A 15,671-nucleotide genomic window follows, 5' to 3' on the forward strand; every position below is an offset into this window, starting at 1 on the left:
ACACTGAACTTTAGGAAGGCAAAGTTTGACCTGCTTAGAGATGCCCTTAATCTGGTAGACTGGGACAATATCCTCAGAAATAAGAATACAGATAATAAATGGAAAATGTTTAAGAACATCCTAAATAGGCACTGTAAGCGGTTTATACCTTGTGGGAATAAAAGGACTAGAAATAGGAAAAACCCAATGTGGCTAAACAAAGAAGTTAGACAGGCAATTAACAGTAAAAAGAAAGCATTTGCACTACTAAAGCAGGATGGCACCATTGAAGCTCTAAAAAACTATAGGGAGAAAAATACTTTATCTAAAAAACTAATTAAAGCTGCCAAAAAGGAAACAGAGAAGCACATTGCTAAGAAGAGTAAAACTAATCCCAAACTGTTCTTCAATTATATCAATAGTAAAAGAATAAAAACTGAAAATGTAGGCCCCTTAAAAAATAGTGAGGAAAGAATGGTTGTAGATGACAAGGAAAAAGCTAACATATTACACACCTTCCACGGTATTCACTGTGGAAAATGAAATGCTATGTGAAATCCCAAGAAACAATGAAAACCCTATATTAAGGGTCACCAATCTAACCCAAGAAGAGGTGCGAAACCGGCTAAATAAGATTAAAATAGATAAATATCCGGGCCCGGATGGCATACACCCACGAGTACTAAGAGAACTAAGTAATGTAATAGATAAACCATTATTTCTTATTTTTAGGGACTCTATAGCGACGGGGTCTGTTCCACAGGACTGGCGCATAGCAAATGTGGTGCCAATATTCAAAAAGGGCTCTAAAAGTGAACCTGGAAATTATAGGCCAGTAAGTCTAACCTCTACTGTTGGTAAAATATTTGAAGGGTTTCTGAAGGATGTTATTCTGGATTATCTCAATGAGAATAACTGTTTAACTCCATATCAGCATGGGTTTATGAGAAATCGCTCCTGTCAAACCAATCTAATCAGTTTTTATGAAGAGGTAAGCTATAGGCTGGACCACGGTGAGTCATTGGACGTGGTATATCTCGATTTTTCCAAAGCGTTTGATACTGTGCCGCACCAGAGGTTGGTACACAAAATGAGAATGCTTGGTCTGGGGGAAAATGTGTGTAAATGGGTTAGTAACTGGCTTAGTGATAGAAAGCAGAGGGTGGTTATAAATGGTATAGTCTCTAACTGGGTCGCTGTGACCAGTGGGGTACTGCAGGGGTCGGTATTGGGACCTGTTCTCTCCAACATATTCATTAATGATCTGGTAGAAGGTTTACACAGTAAAATATTGATATTTGCAGATGATACAAAACTATGTAAAGCAGTTAATACAAGAGAAGATAGTATTCTGCTACAGATGGATCTGGATAAGTTGGAAACTTGGGCTGAAAGGTGGCAGATGAGGTTTAACAATGATAAATGTAAGGTTATACACATGGGAAGAAGGAATCAAAATCACCATTACACACTGAACGGGAAACCACTGGGTAAATCTGACAGGGAGAAGGACTTGGGGATCCTTGTTAATGATAAACTTACCTAGAGCAGCCAGTGCCAGGCAGCAGCTGCCAAGGCAAACAGGATCATGGGGTGCATTAAAAGAGGTCTGGATACACATGATGAGAGCATTACACTGCCTCTGTACAAATCCCTAGTTAGACCGCAGTTTTGGGCACCGGTGCTCAGGAAGGATATAATGGAACTAGAGAGAGTACAAAGGAGTAGGGTTGAGCGAAACGGATCATTCATTTTCATAAGTCGCCGACTTTTGGCAAAGTCGGCGTCTCATGAAACCCGACCCGATCCCTGTGTGGGGTCGGCCATTCGGTACGCGACTTTCGCGCCAAAGTCGCGTTTCAATGACGCTAAAAGCGCCATTTCTCAGCCAATGAAGGTGGACGCAGAGTGTGGGCAGCGTGATGACATAGATATCAGTCCCCACCATCTTAGAGAAGGGCATTGCAGTGATTGGCTTGCTTTCTGCGGCGTCACAGGGGCTATAAAGGGGCGTTCCCGCCGACCGCCATCTTACTGCTGCTGATCTGAGCGTAGGGAGAGGTTGCTGCCGCTTCGTCAGAAGCAGGGATAGTGTTAGGCAGGGTACATAAAGCCCCAAACCGCTTGTGCTGTAGCGATTTCCACTGTCCAACACCACCTTTTGTTTGCAGGGACAGTGGAAGCTACATTTTTTTTTCCTCAGCGCTGTCGCTCATTGGGCTGCCCTAGAAGGCTCCCTGATCCTGATAGCTGCGTTGCTGTGCCTGTGTGTACGCCGCTGTGCAAACCAATTGCTTTTTTCAAAGCACAAATCCTGTTGTTCCTTCCTTTCTGCACAGCTATCTTGTGTGTTTGTCCACACTTTTGTGTGCAGCAGTCCTTTTTATAGCTGCCTGCCATACTTTTCTGAGATTACTGCAGGGAGATAAAGATTGGCAAGTCTGCCTCTGTGCCAGTCCTGTGTGTGGCATCTGTCTCTCATTGTGTGCCACCGAAAACCACTGTGTAATACTGGGCCATTTTTTTTTTTCTAAATTCTCCCTGTAAAAAAAAAAAAAATTAGTGGGAGATAAAGATTGGCAAGTCTGCCTCTGTGCCATTGCTGTGTGTGGCATCTGTCTCATTGTGTGCCACCGAAAACCACTGTGTAATACTGGGCCATTTTTTTTTCTTCTAAATTCTCCCTGTAAAAAAAAAAAAAAATTAGTGGGAGATAAAGATTGGCAAGTCTGCCTCTGTGCCATTGCTGTGTGTGGCATCTGTCTCTCATTGTGTGCCACCGAAAACCAGTGTGTAATACTGGGCCATTCTTTTTTTGGGGGGTAAATTCTCCCTGTAAAAAAAATAATAATTAGTGGGAGATAAAGATTGGCAAGTCTGCCTCTGTGCCAGTCCTGTGTGTGGCATCTGTCTCTCATTGTGTGCCACCGAAAACCAGTGTGTAATACTGGGCCATTCTTTTTTTGGGGGGTAAATTCTCCCTGTAAAAAAAATAATAATTAGTGGGAGATAAAGATTGGCAAGTCTGCCTCTGTGCCAGTCCTGTGTGTGGCATCTGTCTCTCATTGTGTGCCACCGAAAACCACTGTGTAATACTGAGCCATTTTTTTTTTCTAAATTCTCCCTGTAAAAAAAAAAATTATGTGCCACTGAAAACCACTGTGTAATACTGGGCCATTTTTTTTGGGGGGGTAAATTCTTCCTGTAAAAAAAAAAATAATTAGTGGGAGATAAAGATTGGCAAGTCTGCCTCTGTGCCATTGCTGTGTGTGGCATCTGTCTCATTGTGTGCCACCGAAAACCACTGTGTAATACTGGGCCATTCTTTTTTTGGGGGGGTAAATTCTCCCTGTAAAAAAAAAATAATTAGTGGGAGATAAAGATTGGCAAGTCTGCCTCTGTGCCATTGCTGTGTGTGGCATCTGTCTCATTGTGTGCCACCGAAAACCACTGTGTAATACTTGGCCATTTTTTTGGGGGGGGTAAATTCTCCCTGTAAAAAAAAAATAATTAGTGGGAAATAAAGATTGGCAAGTCTGCCTCTGTGCCATTGCTGTGTGTGGCATCTGTCTCATTGTGTGCCATCGAAAACCACTGTGTAATACTGGGCCATTCTTTTTTTGGGGGGGTAAATTCTCCCTGTAAAAAAAAAATAATTAGTGGGAGTGGGAGATAAAGATTGGCAAGTCTGCCTCTGTGCCAGTCCTGTGTGTGGCATCTGTCTCTCATTGTGTGCCACCAAAAACCAGTGTGTAATACTGGGCCATTCTTTTTTTTTTGGGTAAATTCTCCCTGTAAAAAAAAAAATAATTACTGGGAGATAAAGATTGGCAACTCTGCCTCTGTGCCAGTCCTGTGTGTGGCATCTGTCTCTCATTGTGTGCCACCGAAAACCAGTGTGTAATACTGGGCCATTCTTTTTTTGGGGGGGTAAATTCTCTCTGTAAAAAAAAAAAATAATTAGTGGGATATACAGATTGGCAAGTCTGCCTCTGTGCCATTGCTGTGTGTGGCATCTGTCTCATTGTGTGCCACCGAAAACCACTGTGTAATACTGGGCCATTTTTTTTGGGGGGGGTAAATTCTCCCTGTAAAAAAAAATAATTAGTGGGAGATATAGATTGGCAAGTCTGCCTCTGTGCCAGTCCTGTGTGTGGCATCTGTCTCTCATTGTGTGCCACCGAAAACCAGTGTGTAATACTGGGCCATTCTTTTTTTTTGGGTAAATTCTTCCTGTAAAAAAAAAAAAATTAGTGGGAGATGAAGATTGGCAAGTCTGCCTCTGTGCCATTGCTGTCTGTGGCATCTGTCTCATTGTGTGCCACAGAAAACCACTGTGTAATACTTGGCCATTTTTTTGGGGGGGGTAAATTCTCCCTGTAAAAAAAAAAAAAATTAGTGGGAGATAAAGATTGGCAAGTCTGCCTCTGTGCCATTGCTGTGTGTGGCATCTGTCTCGTGTGCCACCGAAAACCACTGTGTAATACTTGGCCATTTTTTTTTTGGGGGGGGGGGTAAATTCTCCCTGTAAAAAAAAAAATAATTAGTGGGAGATAAAGATTGGCAAGTCTGCCTCTGTGCCATTGCTGTGTGTGGCATCTGTCTCATTGTGTGCCACCGAAAACCACTGTGTAATACTTAATACTTAGCCATTTTTTTTGTGGGGGGTAAATTCTCCCTGTAAAAAAAAAATAATTAGTGGGAGATAAAGATTGGCAAGTCTGCCTCTGTGCCAGTCCTGTGTGTGGCATCTGTCTCTCATTGTGTGCCACCAAGCCAAAAACCAGTGTGTAATACTGGGCCATTCTTTTTTTGGGGGGTAAATTCTCCCTGTAAAAAAAAATAATAATTAGTGGGAGATAAAGATTGGCAAGTCTGCCTCTGTGCCATTGCTGTGTGTGGCATCTGTCTCATTGTGTGCCACCGAAAACCACTGTGTAATACTTGGCCATATTTTTTTGGGGGGTAAATTCTCCCTGTAAAAAAAAAATAATTAGTGGGAGATAAAGATTGGCAAGTCTGCCTCTGTGCCATTGCTGTGTGTGGCATCTGTCTCATTGTGTGCCACCGAAAACCTAGTGTGTAATATTGTGTTTGTTTGTTGTTGTTTTTTTAAATTCTCCCAGAAAAAAAAAAATAGTGGGAGATTAAGATTGGCATTTCTGCTTGAGTGCTGGTCCTGTGTGTGCCATCTGTCTCAAATTATTGGGGCACAGAAAACCTAGTGTGTAACATTGGGCCTGATTTTCCTTTCAGTGTCAGGCACCTATGAAGGTATATATAAATCCAACAGAAGTTTGATTTCACCTTATAAGTTGTTTTACAGTAACAAATACCGTTACTTTGGTTACGTTTTGCAAACAATGAGGAAGTCTAGTGGAAGAGGTCGTGGCCGTGGGCGGTCATTGTCAGCTGGTAATGATGGTAGTGGTGGTGGAGCATCAGGTGGTCGTGGTAAAAGCAGTACAGCACCTAAGTCTCGAGTTGTTGAGCCAGGTTCGTTGTCTGGCTACACAAGGCCTCGAACGCTCTCTTTTCTGGGAGTAGGAAAACCACTTTTGAAGCCGGAGCAGGAGGAACAAGTATTGGCTTTCATTGCTGACTCTGCCTCTAGCTCTTTCGCCTCCTCCTCGGAAAGTGCCAAATGTCAGAGCAGTGCATCGTCAGTGGATGCTCCCGGTCAGGAACAAGTCGCTTCCTTGTGTCCTTCACCCAGAACAACAGTGAAGGATGCATCAGTCGACACAACAGGTTACTCCATGGAGCTCTTTACACATACCGTTCCTGGGTTAGACAGTGAAACAGTTAACAGGCCATGCCCATTCGAAGTTGAATCGGACATGGAGTGCACAGATGCACAGCCACAGCCAGATTACTATGCTGTTCCTTTGACTCAGACCAGAACATTGCCCTCGCAGTGTACTGAGGCAGAATCAAACCCAGCGGAGACTATGGTGCCCCGTCACGAACGCTATACCACTGGCTTACACGGTGACACAGACGAAGTTGCACACGACATAGAAGAGGAGGTCATAGATGACCCAGTTGTTGACCCCGATTGGCAGCCATTGGGGGAACAGGGTGCAGGCGGCAGTAGTTCTGAAGCGGAGGAGGAGGAGCCACAGCAGGCATCAACATCACAACAGGATCCATCTGCCGGGCCCGTATCTGGCCAAAAACACGTGGCAAAACCAAAACCAGTTGGAGGACAGCGTGGCCATCCAGTTAAAGAAGCTCAGTCTGCAATGCCTGAAAAGGTATCCGATAGTAGAAAGAGTGCAGTCTGGCATTTTTTTAAACAACATCCAAATGATCAGCGCAAAGTCATCTGTCAAAAATGTTCAACTACCTTAAGCAGATGTCAGAATCTTAAAAGTCTAAATACAAGTTGCATGCATAGACATTTATCCACCATGCATTTGCAAGCCTGGACTAACTACCAAACGTCCCTAAAGGTTGCAGCACCCTCGGCCAATGAAGCTAGTCAGCAACGCTACATCCCTTCCCTCACTGTAAACCCACCATTTCCCGCACCACCTGCAGTATCTGTGCAGCTTTCATCGCCAGGCCAAAGCAGTCAGGGAATCACCAGATTTGCAGTAGGAAACACTGCATGTAGGGCACCAGCAAGAATACCATCTCCAACCCTCTCTCACTCACCCATGTCCACCGGCACCCCCGCTAGTTCCACAATCTCCAGCTCTCCAGTCCAGCTCACCCTACATGAGACTCTTGTTAGGAAAAGGAAGTACTCATCCTCGCATCCGCGTACACAGGGTTTGAACTCCCACATTGCTAGACTAATCTCATTTGAGATGATGCCCTACTGGTTAGTTGAAAGCAAAGCTTTCAAAGCGCTGATGGACTACGCTGTACCACGTTACGAGCTACCCAGTCGACACTTCTTTTCTAGAAAAGCCATCCCAGCCCTCCAACAGCATGTTAAAGACCGCATCGTCCATGAACTCAGGCAGTCTGTGACTACAAAGGTGCACCTGACAACAGATGCATGGACCAGTAGGCATGGCCAGGGAAGTTACGTGTCCATCACGGCACACTGGGTGAATGTGGTGGATGCAGGGTCCATAGGGGACAGCAATATTGGGACAGTTCTGCCTAGCCCACGGTCAAGGAAAGAGTTGGCTGTAGGCGTTCGCCCCCCTCCTCCTCTTCCTCCTCCTCCTGCAGAAGCGAGAGCTCGTCCACAGACCGCAGTCGCACATCCACTCCATCCGCAGCTGCCACTGTTGCACACCAGGTGTGCCATTATGGGACAGCTAGTGGCAAGCGTCAGCAGGCTGTATTGGCAATGAAGTGTTTGGGCAACAACAGACACACCGCGGAAGTTCTGTCCGAGTTCTTGCAGAATGAAACTCAGTCATGGCTGGGCACTGTACATCTTGAGGCAGGCAAGGTAGTGAGTGATAACGGAAGGAATTTCATGGCTGCCATAGCCCTTTCCCAACTGAAACACATTCCTTGCCTGGCTCACACCTTAAACCTGGTGGTGCAGTGCTTCCTGAAAAGTTATTCGGGGTTACCCGACCTGCTTCCCAAAGTGCGCAGACTTTGCTCGCATATCCGCCGTTCGCCCGTACACTCCAGCCGTATGCAGAACTATCAGCGTTCTTTGAACCTTCCTCAGCATCGCCTAATCATCGACGTTGCAACAAGGTGGAACTCCACACTGCACATGATTCAGAGACTGTGCGAACAGAGGCGTGCTGTTATGTATTTGTGGGAGGATACACGGGCAGGCAGTTGGATGGCAGACATGGAGTTGTCAGGTGTGCAGTGGTCGAAGCTCCAAGACCTCTGTCAAGTCCTTCAGTGTTTTGAGGAATGCACATGGCTGGTTAGTGCAGACAATGCCATAATAAGCATGAGCATCCCCCTAATGCGTCTGCTGATGCAAAGTTTGACGCACATAAAGGAGCAGGCGTCTGCAGCCGAGGAAGAGGAAAGCCTTGATGACAGTCAGCCACTGTCTGGTCAGGGCCGTGTAGAGGACGCGGTAGCGGGCGAAGAGGAGGAGGAGGACGAGGAGGATGATGGGGATGAGTACTTTTTTAATAAGGAAGCTTCTCCTGGGCCAACAGAAATTAGTGGCGTTGCAAGGCTGGGTTCTGTTTTTTAAGGGAGACAAGTGACGTAGATTTGCCTGTAACTGCCCCTCAAACCAGCACAACTGCAGATTTGACAACTGGAACTTTGGCCCACATGGCGGATTATGCCTTACGTATCCTCAAAAGGGACCCACGCATTATTAAAATGATGAGCGATGACGAATACTGGTTGGCCTGCATCCTTGACCCTCGCTATAAAGGCAAATTGCAAAATATTATGCCACATGAGAACCTCGAACAAATATTAGCAACCAAACAAGCTACTCTTGTAGACCGTTTGATTCAGGCATTCCCAGCACACAGCGCCGGTGATGGTTCTCACACAAGCTGCACGGGGCTACAGGGCAGAGGTGTTAGAGGTGCACAGATCAGAAATGGCGTTGGACAGAGGGGTTTTCTGACCAGGTTGTGGAGTGATTTCGCAATAACCGCAGACAGGACAGGTACTGCAGCATCTATTCAAAGTGACAGGAGACAACATTTGTCCAGTATGGTTACTAACTATTTTTCATCCCTTATCGATGTTCTCCCTCAACCGTCATTCCCATTTGATTACTGGGTGGCATCCAAATTAGACACCTGGCCTGAATTGGCAGAATATGCATTGCAGGAGCTTGCTTGCCCAGCAGCTAGTGTGCTATCAGAAAGAGTATTCAGTGCTGCTGGTTCAATATTAACCGAAAAAAGGACTCGTCTGGCTACCCAAAATGTGGATGATCTCACCTTCATTAAAATGAACCACTCCTGGATTTCAAATTATTTTGCCCCACCTTTCCTGGCTGACACCTAGCTTTCCTATAAAAAGGTCTTGCTTGTGGACTGGTCTTACTGAGTGTTCCAATCTCTTAATTTGCAGCAGCTGTTTGTCCAGCATACGACATGTTTACACCTCCCTCAATGGGAAAACTCCCCCCACGGGGCCGTGGTCTCGCCACTTGGCGCAAGTACCCGTTAGAGTGCTGTTTGTCTGAAGAGGTGGGTGTGCCCGCTTTTGATTCGACGGCACTGCCACTGGGTCCCTCATAGTACAATAAAGTGTCTCTGGCGGTGGTGGCTCGCACCCAACGTCAGACACACCGTTGTAACATGAGGGGCCCTGGGACGGTATCGCCGGCCACAAGAGAGTTCCCCCCCAGCTCAAACTGTGCTCTACCACGTGCACAATTATCTCGCACAGCTCCACCAATGTTTAGTCTATGCGCTGACATCATTCAATGCCTGGCACTGACAATACCAATTTGTTGACATCTATGATGCTAGTTAAAGTAGTCTGGGTCAGTGTCCTATATTGGCACCAGTAAATACTTACTGCCAAATTACTTTGTCAGAGACTCAGCAGATGAGCCCACCCCTGTACCTAAGTATGCCACACTTTTTTTTTTTGTCGTTGTTTTGCGAGACATTAACATCTATTTATTTTTTGTGAGTACTAACTGTGTCAGACACTCCTTGCAATCCTCCTCCGCTGACCACAATGCTGCCTGTGTATCGATGTAACCTATTTAAAACTGCCATGAGCCTATTTTTAGTTATTTTAGGCCTTCATTAGCCTGTCTGTGGTCCCTACTTGCAATACTCCTCCACTGACCACAATGCTGCCTATGTATCCATGTAACCTATTTAAAACTGCCTTGAGCCTATTTTTTGTTATTTTAGGCCTTCGTTAGCCTGTCTGCGGTCCCTCCTTGCAATCCTCCTCCACTGACCACAATGCTGCCTGTGTATCCATGAAACCTATTTAAAACTGCCTTGAGCCTATTTTTAGTTATTTTAGGCTTTCATTAGCTGTCTGCGGTCCCTACTTGCAATACTCCTCTACTGACCACAATGCTGCCTGTGTATCCATGTAACCGATTTAAAACTGCCTTGAGCCTATTTTTAGTTATTTTAGACCTTCATTAGCCTGTCTGCGGTCCCTACTTGCAATACTCTTCCACTGACCACAATGCTGCCTGTGTATCCATGTAACCTATTTAAAACTGCCTTGAGCCTATTTTTAGTTATTTTAGGCCTTCATTAGCCTGTCTGCGGTCCCTACTTGCAATACTCCTCCACTGACCACAATGCTGCCTATGTATCCATGTAATCTATTTAAAACTGCCTTGAGCCTATTTTTTGTTATTTTAGGCCTTCGTTAGCCTGTCTGCGGTCCCTCCTTGCAATCCTCCTCCACTGACCACAATGCTGCCTGTGTATCCATGTAACCTATTTAAAACTGCCTTGAGCCTATTTTTAGTTATTTTAGGCCTTCATTAGCTGTCTGCGGTCCCTACTTGCAATACTCCTCTACTGACCACAATGCTGCCTGTGTATCCATGTAACCGATTTAAAACTGCCTTGAGCCTATTTTTAGTTATTTTAGACCTTCATTAGCCTGTCTGCGGTCCCTACTTGCAATACTCCTCCACTGACCACAATGCTGCCTGTGTATCCATGTAACCTATTTAAAACTGCCTTGAGCCTCTTTTTAGTTATTTTAGGCCTTCATTAGCCTGTCTGCGGTCCCTACTTGCAATACTCCTCCACTGACCACAATGCTGCCTGTGTATCCATGTAACCGATTTAAAACTGCCTTGAGCCTATTTTTAGTTATTTTAGGCCTTCATTAGCCTGTCTGCGGTCCCTACTTGCAATACTCCTCCACTGACCACAATGCTGCCTGTGTATCCGTGTAACCTATTTAAAACTGCCTTGAGCCTATTTTTAGTTATTTTAGGCCTTCATTAGCCTGTCTGCGGTCCCTCCTTGCAATCCTCCTCCACTGACCACAATGCTGCCTGTGTTTCCATGTAACCTATTTAAAACTGCCTTGAGCCTATTTTTTGTTATTTTAGGCCTTCATTAGCCTGTCTGCGGTCCCTACTTGCAATACTCCTCCACTGACCACAATGCTGCCTGTGTATCCATGTAACCTATTTAAAACTGCCTTGAGCCTATTTTTAGTTATTTTAGGCCTTCATTAGCCTGTCTGCGGTCCCTACTTGCAATACTCCTCCACTGACCACAATGCTGCCTGTGTATCCATGTAACCTATTTAAAACTGCCTTGAGCCTATTTTTCTGTATTTTAGGCCTTCATTAGCCTGTCTGCGGTCCCTACTTGCAATACTCCTCCACTGACCACAATGCTGCCTGTGTATCCATGTAACCTATTTAAAACTGCCTTGAGCCTATTTTTAGTTATTTTAGGCCTTCATTAGCCTGTCTGCGGTCCATACTTGCAATACTCCTCCACTGACCACAATGCTGCCTATGTATCCATGTAACCTATTTAAAACTGCCTTGAGCCTATTTTTAGTAATTTTAGGCCTTCATTAGCCTGTCTGCGGTCCCTCCTTGCAATCCTCCTCCACTGACCACAATGCTGCCTGTGTATCCATGTAACCTATTTAAAACTGCCTTGAGCCTATTTTTAGTTATTTTAGGCCTTCATTAGCCTGTCTGCGGTCCCTACTTGCAATACTCCTCCACTGACCACAATGCTGCCTATGTATCCATGTAACCTATGTAAAACTGCCATGAGCCTATTTTTAGTTATTTTAGGCCTTCATTAGCCTGTCTGCGGTCCCTACTTGCAATACTCCTCTACTGACCACAATGCTGCCTGTGTATCCATGTAACCGATTTAAAACTGCCTTGAGCCTATTTTTAGTTATTTTAGACCTTCATTAGCCTGTCTGCGGTCCCTACTTGCAATACTCCTCTACTGACCACAATGCTGCCTGTGTATCCATGTAACCTATTTAAAACTGCCTTGAGCCTCTTTTTAGTTATTTTAGGCCTTCATTAGCCTGTCTGCGGTCCCTACTTGCAATACTCCTCCACTGACCACAATGCTGCCTGTGTATCCATGTAACCGATTTAAAACTGCCTTGAGCCTATTTTTAGTTACTTTAGGCCTTCATTAGCCTGTCTGCGGTCCCTACTTGCAATACTCCTCCACTGACCACAATGCTGCCTGTGTATCCGTGTAACCTATTTAAAACTGCCTTGAGCCTATTTTTAGTTATTTTAGGCCTTCATTAGCCTGTCTGCGGTCCCTCCTTGCAATCCTCCTCCACTGACCACAATGCTGCCTGTGTTTCCATGTAACCTATTTAAAACTGCCATGAGCCTATTTTTAGTTATTTTAGGCCTTCATTAGCCTCTCTGCGGTCCCTACTTGCAATACTCCTCCACTGACCACAATGCTGCCTGTGTATCCATGTAACCGATTTAAAACTGCCTTGAGCCTATTTTTAGTTATTTTAGGCCTTCATTAGCCTGTCTGCGGTCCCTCCCTGCAATCCTCCTCCACTGACCACAATGCTGCCTGTGTATCCATGTAACCTATTTAAAACTGCCTTGAGCCTATTTTTAGTTATTTTAGGCCTTCATTAGCCTGTCTGCGGTCCCTACTTGCAATACTCCTCCACTAACCAAAATTCTGCCTGTGTATCCATGTAACCTATTTAAAACTGCCTTGAGCCTATTTTTAGTTATTTTAGGCCTTCATTAGCTGTCTGCGGTCCCTACTTGCAATACTCCTCCACTGACCACAATGCTGCCTGTGTATCCATGTAACCGATTTAAAACTGCCTTGAGCCTATTTTTTGTTATTTTAGGCCTTTATTAGCCTGTCTGCGGTCCCTACTTGCAATACTCCTCCACTGACCACAATGCTGCCTGTGTATCCATGTAACCTATTTAAAACTGCCTTGAGCCTATTTTTAGTTATTTTAGGCCTTCATTAGCCTGTCTGCGGTCCCTACTTGCAATACTCCTCCAGTGACCACAATGCTGCCTGTGTATCCATGTAACCTATTTAAAACTTCCTTGATCCTATTTTTTGTTATTTTAGGCCTTCGTTAGCCTGTCTGCGGTCCCTACTTGCAATACTCCTCCACTGACCACAATGCTGCCTGTGTATCCATGTAACCTATTTAAAACTGCCTTGAGCCTATTTTTAGTTATTTTAGGCCTTCATTAGCCTGTCTGCGGTCCCTACTTGCAATACTCCTCCACTGACCACAATGCTGCCTGTGTATCCATGTAACCTATTTAAAACTGCCTTGAGCCTATTTTTTTTATTTTAGGCCTTCATTAGCCTGTCTGCGGTCCCAACTTGCAATACTCCTCCACTGACCACAATGCTGCCTGTGTATCCATGTAACCTATTTAAAACTGCCTTGAGCCTATTTTTAGTTATTTTAGGCCTTCATTAGCCTGTCTGCGGTCCTTACTTGCAATACTCCTCCACTGACCACAATGCTGCCTGTGTATCCATGTAACTGATTTAAAACTGCCTTGAGCCTATTTTTAGTTATTTTAGGCCTTCATTAGCCTGTCTGCGGTCCCTACTTGCAATACTCCTCCACTGACCACAATGCTGCCAGTGTATCCATGTAACCGATTTGAAACTGCCTTGAGCCTATTTTTAGTTATTTTAGGCCTTCATTAGCCTGTCTGCGGTCCCTGCTTGCAATACTCCTCCACTGACCACAATGCTGCCTGTGTATCCATGTAACCTATTTAAAACTGCCATGAGCCTATTTTTAGTTATTTTAGGCCTTCATTAGCCTGTCTGCGGTCCCTACTTGCAATACTCCTCCACTGACCACAATGCTGCCTGTGTATCCATGTAACCTATTTAAAACTGCCTTGAGCCTATTTTTAGTTATTTTAGGCCTTCATTAGCCTGTCTGCGGTCCCTCCTTGCAATCCTCCTCCACTGACCACAATGCTGCCTGTGTATCCATGTAACCTATTTAAAACTGCCTTGAGCCTATTTTTAGTTATTTTAGGCCTTCATTAGCCTGTCTGCGGTCCCTACTTGCAATACTCCTCCACTGACCACAATGCTGCCTGTGTATCCATGTAACCGATTTAAAACTGCCTTGAGCATATTTTTAGTTATTTTAGGCCTAGTAAGCCTGTCTGCGGTCCCTCCTTGCAATCCTCCTCCGCTGACCACACCAATGCTGCCCGTGTACCCCTGGAACCTATTTAAAAGTTCATAGAGCCTATTTATATATTTTATTTAATATTAATAAAGCCATGATGGACTACGCTGTACCACGCTACAAGCTAACCAGTCGACACTTATTTTGCGAGAAAAGCCTTCCCAACCCTCCACCAGCATGTAAAAGACCACATTGTCCATGCACTCTGGCAATCTGTGAGTACAAAGGTGCACCTGACAACAGACGCATGGACCTGTAGGCATGGCCACGGAAGGTTACGTGTCCATTACGGTGCAATGGGTTAATGTGGTGGATGCATGGTCCACAGGGGACAGCCTACTAAGTCTGTCTGCAGTCCCTAATTCAAATTGTCCTCCACTGTCTAAATCTGAGCTTCAACCTTCAGGCTCTCATTAAGTGCTTTTTTAACCAAAAATTGGTGGTTGGGGCCTAATAACTCTGTTTGCCGCTCCCTGGTGTTGACCTCATCTGAATAAATCTGAGCTTCAACCTTCTGGCTCTCATTAAGTGCTGTTTTTTAAAAAACTTGGTGGTTACGGCCTACTAACGGTGTCTGCCGCTCCCTGGTGTTGACCTCAACTGAATAAATCTGAGCTTCAACCTTCTGGCTCTCATTAAGTGCTGTTTTTTAAAAAACTTGGTGGTTGGAGCCTAATAACTCTGTTTGCTGCTCCCTGGTGTTGTCCTCAACTGTATAAAGCTGAGCTCCAGTCTTTAGGCTTTCGGCCTAAAGTATCAGATATTAAACTGCATTTGGCCTTAACTTTGGTTATGGCCTGCTAACGGTGTCTGCCGCTCCCTGGTGTCGTCCTCAACTGAATAAATCTGAGCTTCAACCTTCTGGCTCTCATTAAGTGCTGTTTTTTAAAAAACTTGGTGGTTACGGCCTACTAACGGTGTCTGCCGCTCCCTGGTGTTGACCTCAACTGAATAAATCTGAGCTTCAACCTTCTGGCTCTCATTAAGTGCTGTTTTTTAAAAAACTTGGTGGTTGGGGCCTAATAACTCTGTTTGCCGCTCCCTGGTGTTGTCCTCAACTGTATAAAGCTGATCTTCAGTCTTTAGGCTTTCGGCCTAAAGTATCAGATATTAAACTGCATTTGGCCTTCAACTTTGGTTACGGCCTACTAACGGTGTCTGCCGCTCCTTGGTGTCGTCCTAGAGCAGTTCTTATGTTTTTGTTTATCTTGCCGGAATTCCATAGATCCTCTACCACTGGGATCATAACAGTATGCCAGGCCAAACGAAAATGTTTATTGCATCGCAGAAGCGGGATTAAAAGAAACTCTGAGTTTTTTTTTTTTTTTTTTTGTGTGTTGCTGCAGTTTGCCTAGCTTCTTCCATCCCCTTTTTCTCTGAGTGGCTGGAGCTCTGCTGCAGATATGAATGTCCAGACTCTGACTTTTAGTGTGGATCAGCTTGCTGCTAGGGTGCAAAGCATTCAGGATTTTGTTATCCATAGCCCTATGTCTGAACCAAAAATACCTATTCCTGAGCCGTTTTTTGGAGATAGATCTAAGTTCCTGAATTTTAGGAATAATTGTAAATTGTTTCTGTCTCTGAAACCTCGTTCCTCTGGTGATTCCGCTCAGCAAGTAAAAATT

The sequence above is a fragment of the Ranitomeya variabilis genome, chromosome 4 (genome assembly GCF_051348905.1).
Source record: "Ranitomeya variabilis isolate aRanVar5 chromosome 4, aRanVar5.hap1, whole genome shotgun sequence".
NCBI lineage: Eukaryota > Metazoa > Chordata > Amphibia > Anura > Dendrobatidae > Ranitomeya > Ranitomeya variabilis.